Source organism: Cyrtonyx montezumae, unplaced genomic scaffold (assembly GCF_038088225.1).
Source record: "Cyrtonyx montezumae isolate F1298 unplaced genomic scaffold, pur_monq_1.0 scaffold_8, whole genome shotgun sequence".
NCBI lineage: Eukaryota > Metazoa > Chordata > Aves > Galliformes > Odontophoridae > Cyrtonyx > Cyrtonyx montezumae.
The window spans coordinates 19352911-19368860 of NW_027072089.1; positions in this window are offsets into that span (position 1 = coordinate 19352911).

The following is a 15950-nucleotide window of genomic DNA, read 5'->3' on the forward strand; positions in this document are numbered from 1 at the left end:
ACAGTATCACTGCTGCTTTCTTACAGTCTTGGGGGTGCCAGGATCTGCAAGAAAGGGAACATTTCTGGATTCTCTGAATTTTAAACAATTTTCTTTGTTATGGAAATCTCATGCCATAAGGCTGTTGTGTCTGACTTGCAGTTGTGCTGAAAGTGCTGTGAGAGCAGTCTCCCTTGTGTTATTCTGGTGCTCCTATTTCTGGCCAACACGCTGATGAGCATGACAAGTCAAACAGAAGATGGGTCATGTATTTATTTCTTAGAATCAGTGCTTTATCTGTACCTTTTGTTCTTTGGATTTCTCTTTCCCTTGAAAGTTTGGTGGAAATATGCATTCCACAGTGAGTCAGCATGGCTTGCTGGAGGAGCACAAGGCAGATTTGGGAGTTATAAATCCAAGCACTTTCTTGCTGTGTGGCCCTAGAAAACTCATTTAACCTCTGCTTCCCCACAAGTAAAATCAGTATAACAAATACATCTTTAGTGTGATGTTGTCATTAATATGTGTAAAACTGCAACACTAGTAGCTCATAGGCTTTTACTATCATTTATTCAAAGTAATTATATTATTTGTACCCAATAAATGCTAGGCATAATCTATTGATATAGGAATATTTATTCCTTGATATTTATTAAGCTCATTGTTGTTTCCTATTATTTCCTTGGCGTTCTTAGGCGTGCATGGATTGCAAACAAAAGCTCTGATCTTCTATAATCTAGTGGTACTCTTGCACCAGGGCATGAAACCTTGTTGGTTTGGGTGTCTGAGGGCAAGAACAGGTGATGTCCAGAGATGATTTAGATTCAGAATCGTGGCCAAGTATAGAAAAAGCCTGTTTTCAGGTAGATGTAAGGGAAGCTGAACCAGGTGCCTGGAGTTTCCTAAAGTCATTAAGAAACCCATTCTTCAGGTCAGTGCCTCTGGCTTGGCTTTGGAGTAGGCAGAGTAGGGAGGGATTGTGACCAAGGCATTTCCCTTTTTTCTTTCTGGTGGATGTAGGGGATCTCATTTCCCTGTTGAGCAGGGAATCAGTTTTCATTCTGGAAACAAGTCTGGCAGCAGCAGGATGTATGAGCTATGGGATCAGAGCATTGGAGTGTCTTCAGTGACATTTCTCCATTCTTAGCACATCATTTAATGACAGCACTTGATGGCCAGGTCCTAAATCCAGCACCCGGTCTCAGAAGTCTGGTGAGACATTGTATACGTGTTGGCATGAAGCTAGGGGGGGTGCTCTCGAGCCATGCATGGCTTTGACTACTTGCAGAGCTGCTTTTCTCAGTGCTCCAATCTCATGGTGATTCTAACTTCCACAGAGTAACATTAATTTTTAAAAGATGCTTCTTCCCTTACTTTAACATTTCCAAGCCTTACTTCTTCTGCTCCCAGGATAGCCAGTCAAGGCACTCACTCAGGGTCATGAAAGTTCTCATTCAGCTCCTTTGCCAGCATCTGGGCCTGTGCATTAGATTGCACCAAACACCCTCACAGCCATGGAGGAGGCAGGTAGTTTGTTCTCAGAGCCAGCACATCTCCTGCTATGCGCAAGGAAGAGGACAGGAATCTTCAAGTAAAAGAAAAAAAGAAGTAGGAGTAAAGGCAATCAAGAAACAACCCAGAGACAGGAGGGACGAAAAGTAAAAGGAACAGAAGGTACCAGTGGCAAGCAGGACTTCAAGAGGCTTTATTTTAGCTGGGAAATTCCTCATTGTTTGGTGGCAAAAATTGGTATTTATGATTTGAGATGACTGACTGAGAAGTTTATCCTAACTAAAAGAACATTCCTTTCAACTAAAAGCTAACAGGCTGTGACTGTACCACCACTGTGCATAGTGCTGGACTGTGCAGAGCTATGCTGCAAAAAGCTGCCTAGAGACTTTGCCTTGGTTTTGGTGGGGCTTTTCATGCATCACTGGAGAGACTTGTCTGCCACAGAATCAGCCAGGCTAAAGAGTGTTCTCAGAGCTAGCAGAAGTATAAGCCAGGCAGCCTTAGAGATCCTGTGTAAGCTTGGTTGTTTCTGTTTTCCTTGTGTTGTGGTTTATAAAATGTCCTTTACCACAGATTTTATTGCACTGGCTCGTAGAAAGGTCAAATATGAACAACCTGGACAACTCTCCCTGGATGTTTATGTCTTAGCCCCCCCTGGCCACATTGACATTTAAGTTATCTGTTGCTTCTTATTAAATTCAAAAATAAAAATCATTTGGATTTTAGCAAGCTTTCTTTGTCCGCAGTCAGAGGTTTGTCTTCTTTTAGAGCAGCCGTATACTTTGCGTTCCCTTACTTGGCTGCTTGCTCATCTTTCATGAGGATAAACATAGAGTTTGAGGGAATTTCCCAGGTGGAAACTCCCTGTTCTTTATGTGAACACTGTGTGATGTGTTAACAGTCTGCAACAGCCATTGCACTTTGCTTTCAGTCCAGTATCATTTTTGTTTGCTTCATTGTCTTTCTTGGAGAGAAAAAAATATAAGCTGAAAAGAGGATTTATTGACCCGTTATTAGTTGTCTGGATTCCAACCTCACTCTCCACACTGTAAATCCAGAGTAACTCCACTGGAGCAATGCCATTATCCAGCCTTCAACTTATGGAATTGCCCATCCTCGTTGTGCTGAGGCCTACTAAACACACACATCCGGTACGGATTGACGTTACTGTCTGGTGAACAAACCCATCTCTGTAAGAATTCTGGGCAACTCACCAACAATTTGCAGTCCAGAAAAATACTTTTGGATGTAAGTTGCTCATCCGTTCATTGGAGATCTTTCCATGCTTTAGCTGGGCAGCTAAATTAGAACAAGTAATTTATTCAGCAGGTTTTGTGATAGCAGTTCTGTGAATTTCAATATCTGGGTATAATTTATGGGCTAGGATTTACAGAAGGCTAGGAATCCTGAGTGGCACTTACTCTGGGTATGGGGAAGAGATGGATAAAATGAGTTACATTACCTTAAATGCTGCCCCTTGCTGACTATAAGCTTCTTCAAACCCCATGAAAAGTGTAGATTCCTCTTCTGAACAGAAGATTAACTGGGTGCTTTTGTTTGTTTTGTCTCCAGATATTCTTTAAGGAGTTGCTACAAGTTACAAACCAACAAATTTCTTTGCAGATATAAATCACCAACTCAGGCAGATTTTGATCAGTGTCCCCCAGACACCACACTGCACCATCTGTATTGAAGACACAGCCCTTTAATCTGCCCAATCTGGGTTGCTGGGTTTGACGTTTTCAATGAACCAGTTCTAAGATGAAACATCTGCCTGCTTTTGCAAGCCCAGATGATAGAGTTATTGCTTTGGGTGAACTGTACTGATGAGTACACTGAGGCATTCCGAAGGCTTCCACTTCAGGATTGCTCAAGCTCTCTGCAACATCAAAATAAGCTTAAATTTTGGAAGGAGTGATCTTAGGGCCAAGTGATCTTGGTCCTTTCCTAAGCAATTTTAAGAAAGTCTATACCCTATTATCTTAATCCTTTCAGGTGCTGATGTGCTGGAATTCAGCAGCAGTGCTTTTGATGGTAAAGCTTGCTTGTCAATCTGGACGCTGGAAAAGATCATTCTCAATGCATGGAACCTGGCTACTCACTCTTAAGTGATGAGTCTAGCTAAATTAAAGATTGATTCAAATGCTCTGCTTGCTACACCTCTAGCTTTAAAATCAGCATGTGGGGATTTTTTTTATTTTTTATTTTTTTTTTGTATTGCAAAAATAAAGTTGGAGTTTTAATAATGGAATGATTTGAAGGTAAGTACTGAAAGCAGAAAAATTCCCCCGAGTGGTATGTTGGAAAGCAAATGATGGTAAAGCCAGATCTCCATAGGGGTGTGAGGGTGGGTGAGCTACTTCATCTGAAGTGAAAAGGGAAAGTCTAAATGAACTAAACTAGATGTGTCTTCCCATATTTACACTAAGTAAAAAGCCATGTGATTCAGGCAAGGAAAAGCACCATCTCACTGGGAATAATGAATTCAGATTCTTTGAAAAATAAAAATTCAGTTCCACCGTTCCATTGCTCCTTTCTAATGACACCCTGCTTCATGAGTGACTTTGTCTTTACCTTCCACATTCATGTTAATATTCTGCTTACACTGATCTGAATGCCCTTCTGTGAGGAAGTGATATTATTTTGCAATGGATATTCAAAAGGAAAATCATAAATTCTGTACTGTTTGCTTAATTTACCTACCAGGTATCTTTTGTCCTCCGTGCCAGCAATGAAGAACAAAGGCCTGCATGCACTCTGCACGTCACAGGCAATGTAGTTTCAGCAAGACTGATGTGTGTGAGATTATAATCACAAGGTCTTCCAGAGACCTTGCAAGTACTGAGTTAGGGAGAGGAAATGGCTCCCGTTCTAGCAGATGGCAATGCTGTTTTTATGGATTATCTCAAATACCTCTGTCAGTGGATGTATGCAATGTGCTTCTAGAGTTATGCAGCATAAATGCTGTGGATCAAAGCAATTTTTTGTTGAGCTTTTGGATTGAAAAATAAAGTGAAATAGTAATAATTCCTGTGGCCCCTTTGTAATATATCTCTTTAACTCCTGAGCAGCAGAAATGAGTCCTATACTCCACAACTGGCTGCCCAGAGGAGCTTTGTCATGTCTGTCCTACCACACATTTCAAACCTGAACTGGACAAGGTCCTGAGGCACCTGATTTCAATTGGACTTGCTTAGAGTGGGAGGAGGGATGAGAATATTTCCAAGGTCTCTTCCAAACTAAAAGACTGATTCTAAGGGGAGGAGCTACTGAGGGAAAGTTCAGCTCCACTGCAAGTTATTGTGGCTGGTATGAAACCAACCTAGCAGTTGAGAGGGATGTGAAATGCTTCTCGTGCCATCCCATGTAAACAGTTAGGATTTTATAACTTTTATGTTCTTTTAGGAGGTCAACAGCAAGGCTTTTCTAGGTTTTGTCTAGCTTGTTTTTTCTTTTTCTAAACAGTCATGAGAAAAGATCAGCTATTTGTATGGCAATCGAATACTGAACTGGAGGCTTCCATCTAAGAAAGGTGCCCTGATCTTCAGACCAGAAAGAGCTTGCCTGTCCCCACTTTCCCTGGCATAACATATACTTTATCAGGAAAAAGTAGCTCCAAAAAGGGAAAGTAAGGCATTTCTGTGGGAAGATAATTTAGTTAGAATTGTCTGACCAAGTCTACTTGGTCCCCACAGTCAGAACCACATCACAATTTTAGAACAAAAAGTAAAGAAAAAACTCATTCAAATTACAACTGCTGTGTTTCTGAAAAAGAAGGAATTTCTGAAGACAGAGAACTAATTTCTGGGGTCAGAAGTTGACCATTATCTTGAGACTGACACCTTTGAAATGTGAAATATGTCCCTAGACAGATTGTGATAATAGATGGGAGACGTTTGCTTTTGTGTCTGCTGCAGTAATGATGCTTTTGATCAGACCAGTGACTTTCCACAGTAAAAAGCAAGAATGAGACTTAAGGCTTTCAGCTCATTTGGTCATTAGGCATCTTGTGACTGTGGCACTTTACTCTGAGGCATGATAGGCAGTGATAACTACAGTTTTGGAGTAGACTGTGAGCAGCTAGCAACATCATTTCACTGATACCATGGCGCTTACCTTCTTTGTATCGCTAAAAGCATGCAGGGAGATGTAAGTCTGTCCTAAATAATCCATGAAGTCCTCCTCTGCTGGTTCTTCAACACCCCTTTTGCCAGAAACAGTTACAGATAAAAATGCTCTCAGCTGCATAATGCTGTTCAGGATTTCTTCCTGTAAGCCAAGTCTGAAGAAGTGAACGTGAATGAAAGACTGGCTTTGGTCATATGTGCTCTCTGTCCTTCACTTGAGTCTTGGCTGCATTCAGCTGTGAATTTCTTTATCTTTCCATTTTGATATTCCATTGCAGTTGTGAACTCTTCAGGGCAGGTGTTGCTTCTGCCTGAGTGCAGCACCCACCACAGCAGGTTCGTGGCCACTGGGCTCTGCCACATAGAGTAATATGTGCCACCAGACATCCAGATGTTGGCACAGACATACCGTGAATAACGGTGATAACAAAATGAGAACTAGGAGGAAAAGTTACTCTAATGCTGCAAGTAACCATAGGGCCTGTAGGGAGAATTTATGGAACAGTAAAATCCACACTACCTGCTGTCTGCTAGCTATCACTGTGAAGCTATATTGTCGTGAATGTTACCAAGACTTCTTTTATCCAGTTAGCAAATTGCTCAGTGAACACAGGTCATGCTGAAAGAACCTTGTGCCAGATGGTTGAAGCCACTCCTTTCTCTATCAACCAGCTGCAGAAAGAGCCAGCACAGCTTGGCAAAGTGCCTTCTACATAATCTCCGCTGTTAAAATGTCATTGGAAGGACAAATAGACTGACTTGTAGCTGGTTTTGGTATTTGGGTGAGGCCAGAAGCTGCCCTTTGTCATCACAGGCACATTTGGGATTTTCCAGAGAATTTAAGTAGGTTTGACTTCCCACAATCATCTTGGGAACCCCAGGAAATCTTCAGCTGCAGCATATGTGAGGCCTTCATTCTGGTCCTGCTCAAGCATGGGCTGCGCTGAAGCACAGAAGCTCCTGTAGCTGTGGCTCTGTAAGAGGTGGGAGGACTCCTTACAGCCTTCCTCAGGACCTGATCATACTTCTTCACTGTCCCCTCTGTGATGCAGCCACTTAACCCCAGCAAAACCCACAGAGAATGACTGCTGAGCTTGTGAACTCTCAGACCATGAGAGGGAGCTTTTAAAACATTCCCCATGTCTCTTGTCTTGTCAAACTCACCATGGCTCCACCCCAGCCACATGGCACAGGTGATGGGCAGACTCCATCTTGCCCTCACTGCTTCCTTAATGAGACCAACATCGGTGGCCCACAGCAACACAGCCATTGGATTTTTGAGCTGCTCTTAGCTGTGCTTGTGTTCTGAGTGCACAGCCCGTGGTCTGATGGGCCTGCTCCAGACCTCCCTGCCTCTGCTGGTGACAGGACAGGCTCAGCCAAAGGGGTCTCACTGACAGCTTTCCATCCCCACAGTGTCTGTTACCTCATTCACTTTTTATAAATCTTTATAGTGTTCGAAGGAGATTTTATACACAGTTTAGGGAGTTCCAGTTACACTATAAACCTTAATAAATAGTATTATCTCACGGTGATAAGACCAGTGTTTTTGGTGAGCCCATGGCAATGGACATGAGAAGTCTCATAACACAGTTACACAACAAAGCTTTCCTGCATCTCTGAGCCAGAGGACCCTGCTGCTGTACAACTGAGCCACTAGCTATGCCACTGTGATGCTTGTCATGAGGGCTTATTCTGTACAGTTACTCTCTCCTGTGGCCTAATTTCACATCTCTGTAACCCTGCAGTCTTCACCTGAGAGGATGAAAAGGTCTATGTCACCTAAGAAACAGTCAATGTGATGAAGTGAGGACCAAGGCAGAGCTGAGAACATTTGAATCTTTTAATTGTACTTCTGTGTTACTGAGTGTTCAGTCCTGGAAGAGATGGTCCTATTAAAAGCGTTGAATTTTCCAACTTCCACTTGTTTGCAAGACAGCCCCGTCATGTTACTTTACATTTCATACCTGTAACTGCTTTTAAATATGGGACAATGTGAGGTCCAATTGCATGGGTCGTTCTTCTTCAGCTCCTGTTGGAAGTCTTCTTGAGCTCTTTAAAATGTTGTTCATGAATAGCATATAACATTCTGATACACAGTCTTGTTTTAGTAAGACGGGTTGGAATGTTCTTAAGTTTGCAATCTTTCTTACAGTGCACATATTCCTAGAGGAGGAGGAAGATTTAATCTTTGCAAAGAGTACTTTCAGGCTTCTAATGACTCGGAGCTGTAACCTGTATTGAGAGAGATGCCTGATGGTGTCGCTGAACACTCATCTTCAAACTTATCAAAACTCAGCTAACTGACCAGCTCCAGTATACCCAAATTCACCAGCATCCACCCAGCACAACTTTCTTCTTCTTCATTTTCCTTAATCATGGCTAATAAGGATGCACATACCACATTGGATTCACTCACAGGACCATTACTGCTTTCTGTCAAACTGTTGGCCACAGGGAGGGACCCTGCAGGCAGTTTCTGTTAAGAAGAAAAACTAACAATAAACAGGTTGGGTTTTTTTAATGCAATCCCTTTCATTTATGAAGAATGTAAAAAGTCTGTTTCTTTTATAGGAGAAATAATGAAACAGGAGTGACAGCATTTTGGATCCGGGAACAAAGACACTATCCTTCAGCCAAAAGCCTGTACTGGGGTGGGGGAATTTTCCTCCTGTGAAGACGTCTGTGTTTGTCTGCACTTACTCGCTATCTTTTCTCTGCTCTGTCTGCACATCTTTCACATTTGCACAAATCACCATTGATAGCAGAGGAACTGCTCTGCCTTTGTTACAAGCTGCTCCCCTCCAGAAGGGAGCCTAAGCCTTGCTGTGATGGTGAGGAAAGGATATGTCACATCACTTATTTATTCCTATAATAGCTCTGAAGGTCCAAGGACACAGACAAGAAATGATTGTAGATCTAATTTTTGACTGGGCCGCCCTATGCTCTCAGAAACTGTATGTCAATCTTGGGCCAGGCGAGCTCTTTTCCAGGTCTGAGATAGAGGATGTGAATATCATAGTGCTGGTTAGGAGCAATCACTTTGAGTTCAGCTTCCCTTTAGTAAAATCACTTTAAAAGAATAAGCGGGTGACAACTGTGGACCACAGAGGGTGATGGTAAGGAGAGGAGTGGTGTGCCTGGTGGCAGCACCAGGCAGGGAGCACCTGAGGATGGAGGGATCAGTGGAGGCAGGGTGCATGAAGCACTGCAGGATGGTGTAAAGCACACGGCTCTCCCGAGCTGCTGACTTTTAGTAGCCAGCAGAGGTGAATATTATTCTCTAGGCTTATTTCCCATAGCTCTTCCTTGAGAAATGACAGGTAGAGGTGGGGCAGTTGCTTTATGAGATGTTCTCTTGCTAAAGATTTGTCTGGCAGAGGTCATCCTGCAGGGCAGCAGCACTCTGGCTCTCAGCTGAAGTCACCCGCTCAAGTTCTGCAGTAAGGAAACATGGTAAAAGAAGTCCCAAGTACAGCCATGTGAATTTTCTAGTGATTTTCCTTTCCTTGTTTTGATTTGCCTTGTCTGATAAGCTTTTCCAGCCATCCCTAAGCCGTTCTGAGTATGTTTTCTGAAGGATGGAAAAACACACCACTGATTCCCTTCAGGTTAGTTTAGTTCTGATGGGGTGTGAGTGTGGTTATACGTGGGTGCGGCATTGTGTATATATTTATCAAAATCAAATAACACCAGAAAACTATTTACAACTTTTAACTGCTCTTGCAATCTCTTCTGTGGAAGAAAAGTTTTTCACATGAATATTTCTTGCATTAGAGGTGAAATCAGATCCCTGTCCCGCACTTGCTGTGTTTGGAGTGTGTCCAAGAGCTCTTAAAAAAGGCATTCCAGCTGGAATATGTCATGGACTATTCTCACTCCCAGCTCCGACGGGTTTCCAGTGGGGAGCTGGAATGCAGACCTCCCGGTCACACACAAGAGTGGCTGCATTTGGGGGGATCGTGTTACAATTAAGAGAAAATAAATGCCAAGGCGGGGCCAATATCACATGAAGATGGCAGAGAGAAACAAGAAAACGCCATGTGTTGTGCATAAGGAGCTCAGCAAATCTACATCTCTGCAAATATACATTTAATGCTGGCCAGAGCTTAAGCCAGTGCAATGATTAGCCAGGATTTACACATCTGCACTTCTGCTAAAAAGTGATTTTTATTTCTTTAAAAGGCAAAATCCCCACAGCAGAACGGGCTGCCTGGAAATTACAGTGAAATGCAGAGAGAAAATGAAGCATCTGAGCTCAGATGAGCATTAGATCATGGAAAACTCCTCAAGGCTAAGCGTTACAGGCAGAGTCCCCCCCATTCATCTTCTGGTCAGCCCATCTCCCTTAGATGGGACAACCCTGCTGTAAGGAGAAAGAAGCATAACTGTGCATTTTCTGAGCTAGAGACAATATCTTTTTCAGTTCTTTGTTTCACAGTTCTGTTTTAAACAAGCAGAACCACTCCCTGCCTGCAAATATTTTTTACTTCTATTGGTCTTGTGTCAAACTAAACCTGGAATATATTGGAGAGATCATGTTAGAATGGTTCTGTTTTTGCCTGGTGTCATGAATATTAGCATACTAAATAGAACAGGCTGTGGTAATAAGAATGTTGATCTCTCTGGCTGTGAAAAAGCAGCATTATGTGAATCTCACTGGTATTTAATTTGCAAACTGAATTGCACCTATTTAGGGAGGGAAAAAAAGAAGCAGTGCTCATATTGATGAGAAATTCTGCATTTAAAAACACCCCTTATTAATGATTCAAAACATACAGTTCCTAGGCACTGTAAACAAGTTCAATATTATGTATACTAATCCATAACCATTATCATATGTAGGGAACAAGAAGTTATTCACAAACAGATGTTCCTTTTGCCAAACCCATTCATTTAATGCACATTTTACTTTCCAAGTCCTTGTTAGCAAGTTTCTGTGGTAGGCGGATTACATGAAAGGATGGAAAAGCACAATTCCTGTGCCTGCAAAGGAGCAATGTCTTCATGTTTGTTCTGGAGTCTTTTCCATCTTGCCTTGAAGTGGAAGAGTTATTCGTCCTGGACACACTCTCACTGCCCTGGAGGGCACTCAGCTTTGTTTCCAGCTGCTGTGAGGCACCAGGAGAAGCCAAACTCGTTCTGTTACCAGAGAGATGCATCATTAAAGGTGCTGTGTGATCTGACCAGTCGTGGAAACTGGCATTCAAATATGCTTATGCTCAGAGGAGGCAATTATCTTGCCACAAGTCATGGGTGAGCTTTCAGGGAACAATATGCCAAAAGCTAAGGGTGGAGGAAGAATTACTGCTCAGTGCACGACTAATTTAGCAGTTAATTTATGTTTCTCAGAGCCCAGTTCAGTTGGGTTTTTAGTATCTCCAAGCATGGAAATCCCACCAATTTATGGACAACCTCTTCGACTGGTTGAACACTCTAGTGAATGTTTAACTTGTGTCCAGATGGAATTTCTCTTGCAACTTGTAGCTACATCTACTGTTCTTTTACTGTTCTTTTTTTGCTTGCAATAAGCATGGAAATCTCTCCTCTGTAGCTCACTATTAGGCAGATAGCTAGAAGATCCTGTCTTGGCCTTATCTTCTTCTAGGGTTAAACAAATCCTCTCCAATCACCCCCTCCTTCTACAGCACCTTTACCATCTTGGTGACCCTCTGCTGGACTCTTTCCAATTTTTTAATGTCTTCTTTCACGAGGAGTCCCTGACTGGATGTAGTAGTCTAAGTGTAGTCTCATATATACTATATAGAGGGGATCCAAAAATGAACCTTTATAAGGAAAAGAACTGTTGTGGATTAAAAACCAGTCCAGCCTGAGTTCCCTGAGAACCCCATCACTGCAGTTAGCGTTGCCAAAACTACCCCTTATAGCTGACTGCTTTCTGAGCACACCAATGAGAAGAAGTCAGAACCATTCTTTTCAGTGGGCACAATCTGAAATACAGGAAATTCCATATAAACATAAGAAAAAAACATCTTCATGTGAGGATGATCCAACACCATTACAGTTTGCCAGAGAGTTGAGTGAAACTTCCATCCTTAGTGATATTCAAAACCCAACTGGACAAGGCCCTCAGCAACCTTCTTTGAGCAGGATTGGGCTGATGACAAAGATTCTGGAGGTGCCTTCAAGCCTCAACTATTCTGTGATACTGTGAAGTGCTATAGGAGATGACAGTAGTGACACATTTAGAATAGGCCATAGGAGGAGGGAATTCCATTTACCCACATTTGAATCAACAATTCATCAAGATGAGATGCAGAGACACAATAACTGATGGGGAGAAACTCTTTATCAAGGACTGTAGTGTGTAGGGATGGGACAAAGGGAAAGGGTTTCAAACTAATAAAAAAACGTAATGTAAAATTAAATATAAGAAAGAAATTATTCACTGTGAAGGTAGTTAGGAACCAGAACATGTTGTCCAGAGTAGTTGTGGATGCACCATGCCTGGAGTTGTTCAAGGCCAGGTTGGATGGGGCTTTGCGCAACCTGGCAGAAGGTTGGAGTGAGGTCATCTTTACAGTCCTTCCAGCCCAAACTATTCTGATTATACAAATGCTTCCTATGCTATTTTGCATTTGATCTGGAGTGGTGTATGGGGACCAGTTCTGTCACAATAATCACAGTACAGTCAGAACAGTGCCGAAGTGGGAGAGAATAACCCAAGTAAATTTAATATGTGGATATTCAGTTTCAAGAGAGGCATATCAAAACAAGACTGGAACAAAACAAAACAAAGAAGACAAAGTGACAGTCCGAGAAAAAAAAAAGAGGGAAAGGGCATCCTAGATGCTGTTAAAAATACTGTATTAAAATCCCAGATTAAAGTTGTGCCCAATTTGAAAAGAAATCAGTGTGTTCCAAAAAGGTCATTTTGCTTCTCAGTAGGAACATTATGGATGCTATCAGAGGTAATAAGTTAATAATTAAAAAATTGAGAAGCTTACACAACAAGAAAGCTCATAAAAGCTCGTGGCAAGTCAACAATATGACAGAAATTAGAAGGACTAAAATAGAATGTGCACTGAGCCATGCAAAGACTGATAGTAAATATAGCAAGGACAGGAAGCCAACTGCTTTGATGGCAAATGTGTAAAAAGGTACTCAGGAATGACAAGGAAACATCAGAAATGCTCAGGGAATTTTATGTGCCAGTCTCTCTTGCTGGAGTTATTAGGTAGAGTCCCAAATCCAAGATATTGTTGACAGCAGTCCCTCAGAATAGACAGACCAATCTGAAATACATTCAGATAGATAAGCTGGATGTCAGTGAGCCAGCAGGACCAGGTGCCATTTACATGATAGCTCAAATGTGAAGCTGCTGAACTGCTGGCCGAGGTGTGTGAGCTGTCATTACAAGCAGCCCTTGCTCTGGAGGAGGCAAAGATGCCAATGCAGCTGCTAGCTAGAAGGGAAGTTCAGCAACAACAGACTGGTGAGTTTAACTTCCATCCCTCCTCTCACAGCAGATTTATAAGGTTATTGTACACACGAATAAACATGATGTCAAGGAAAAGAGTTAGTACCACGTCTGCAAGGAGTAATCCTGCCTTATCAGTCTGCTGCAGCTCCCTTTGGGGGTGGCTGGCTCACAGTCAAGTCATGTGAGATAAAGGCAGTGGGTACAGTGAGAGTTATGCACCCAATCTTGTGGTGCTAGAAGAGGGGCAGCTTGCAGGGACTGGTGGGTAGGTAGTTCCAGGTGGATGCAGGGAAGGACTGCAGCAGGGGTGGCAGAGGGAATTGTGGAGACCAGATATGGGCAGGCTCTGGCTGACTCAGGCAAACTCATGGACAAGTCACCTGCTGAGGGACCGCTAAGAGGAGCAGTCAGGGGGTCCCATTGTAACAGTTGTGGCTGCTGATGGTATGGGGGCAGTGGGCTGCAGAAAGCAGCTGTGCTCTCCCCAAGCACCCCTAAATGCTGTTGTTGAGAACAGAGTGTGGGTGAGCAGGGTAATTGGTGAGATCCTGGAAGTCATTTTTGTGACTGCTGGTCAAAGAATAGAGGTGAATGGTACATCTTGCAGCCTGGCAGTAAATGGGTATCTTGCTAAAAGGAAAAACAATTGTTTCCAGGGAGCCAAAGGCTTTGTGTATGGTGCTGGTAGACCCCTACTTGCTGCCACAGGGACCAGAATTGTTCCTGCCATCTTGTCACATGCCTGTGCCCAAGAGGCTCTGCAGATGTCTCAGCAACTTATATGGCTAAGCAGGAAGTCAAGGCTTTGCTCCATCTCTCCTGATCCAAGACCTGGTCCAGTCTGTGGGTGTGCTGTAGTGCTTGACCTTTTCCGAGAAGAAGCAAAGGTCCTGGGATCAACAGCAGGGCTGAGGCAATTCCATTAGAGCCAGATATTCTCTCCAGCCATCTTGCCAACTTGCTTGAGTATCTTTTGCCATTATACAGTTTGCAGTTATGCCCCAAAGGAAAAGAAATTATCTGTATGCCATTTGTGATCTTCAGTGTGTGTTAAAAAAGAGTGGGGGGAACCTTTGTTTTGAGTTTCCTTCCAATACTGGTTTTTTTCAGTTGTCTTTGGATATTTTTGCCTTGTTTTGTTTTCCTGGTTAATGTCATCATTCATCTTTCCTGTTTTTGCTGTAGGACTTCATAGATGGTTCACAGATGTGCACTGGAAAGTCTCTCACTGGAAATTAAAAGGTAGCATGCTGAATCTTGAATGAGAACAATCTTCACTGAGTTAGCTTATTGCTCACAAAAGCAGCCTGAAAAGAGATGTCACTGGATCTTGCTGCTTTGGTTTCCCTTTTCCCTGTATTTTCTTAAGACTAACTCCCAATACTTGCGCAAACCCCAGATAGGACTTTTACAATAACATCACAGCTCAGCTGGAAGCCTTCCCCAGAACAAGTCTTCCCTCATCCCATATTTTTTCAGCCTTTTGCTAAACTCAGTGGAACTTTCTAATCAACGTAGCCTTTTTTTTTTTTTTTGTCTTTTTTTGCCATTTATGTTTTTCCACTTAGAGCATGTTGCCCTGGTCAAGTTTCTTTTTGCTGTTTACAGCAGAGAAAGAGGCCTTTTCTGCCAGCTGATCTGGCATTTCTCTGGTTCTTCTGTCAGATGTTCTTCTCAGGATTCCCTCTGTACCCATTTCTCCACTTAAACAAGTACTCACATTCCTGGACATGATCCTCTCCCAACTTTCCAGGTCTAAGCAGGTCTACAGCCACTATATTGAGAATCTTTGGAAATGCTGAGCCTTTATCTCTCCTAATTTGTGTATTCTCTAATTTGTTTCAGATAGAACATACTTTTATCAGTGGAAAGCCACGACTCTCTGGGCCAAAAGTGGCAGCTCTATGCTATCTGGCCCCATAAAATGATATTCCCATCTATTTCTACAAGTGTGTAGCATGTCATATGTTTTTATAGAATCATAGAATGGTTTGGGTTGGAGGGGACCTTAAAGATCATCTAGTTCCAACCCCTTAACACTAGTAAGGACATCACCCCTCAGATCAGGCTGCCCAGCACCACATTCAGTCTGGCCTTGAGTGACTCCATGGATGGAGCATCCACAGCTTCTCTGGGTAGCCTGTGCCAGGGCCTTACCACCCTCACAGTGAAGAATTTCCTCCTCGTATATAATCTAAACCTAATCTTTTTTTATCTTAAAACCATTACTCCTTGTTCTATCACTACATTCTCTGACAAAGAGACCCTCCCATCTTTCCTGCAGGTGCTTTTTTAGGTACTGGAAGGCCACTCTAATGTCTCTCTGGACCTTTCTCTTCCCTAGTCTAAATAATCCTGACTCTCTCATCCCCTTTTTGTAGGAGAGGTGCTCCAAGCCCTCCTCATGGCCCTCTTCCGGACCCGCTCCAACAGCACCACATTCTTCTTGTGCTGGGGGTCCCTGATCTGGAAACAGTGCTCCAGATGGGGCCTCGTAAGAGTAGAGCTGAGGAGGACAATCCCCAGTCCGCACCCTGACCCTGCTGCCTACCCCTCTGTTGAATTAGCCCAGGACACAGTTGGCCTTCTGGGCTGCAAGCACACAATGAGAGCTCATATTCAGTTTTCCATCCACCATTTAATCACAGCATGTGGCAAAAAACACATGGCTGAAGTGAGAACTATTCACTGGAGATGGTGGCAGATAGCCCCATGCCTGCTGCCCCACCGAGTGCTAGAGAGTTAATCCCATTCCTGCAGAGAAGCTGCATGGATTCAGCAGAGAGAGGTGGCTGAGTATCAAGCATCTCTGGAAACTGTATCATGTTATTTTCATTAGTTTCCGACCTCGGTAAGCTGAGATTGACTGAATGCTCTGAGGGAGTTCA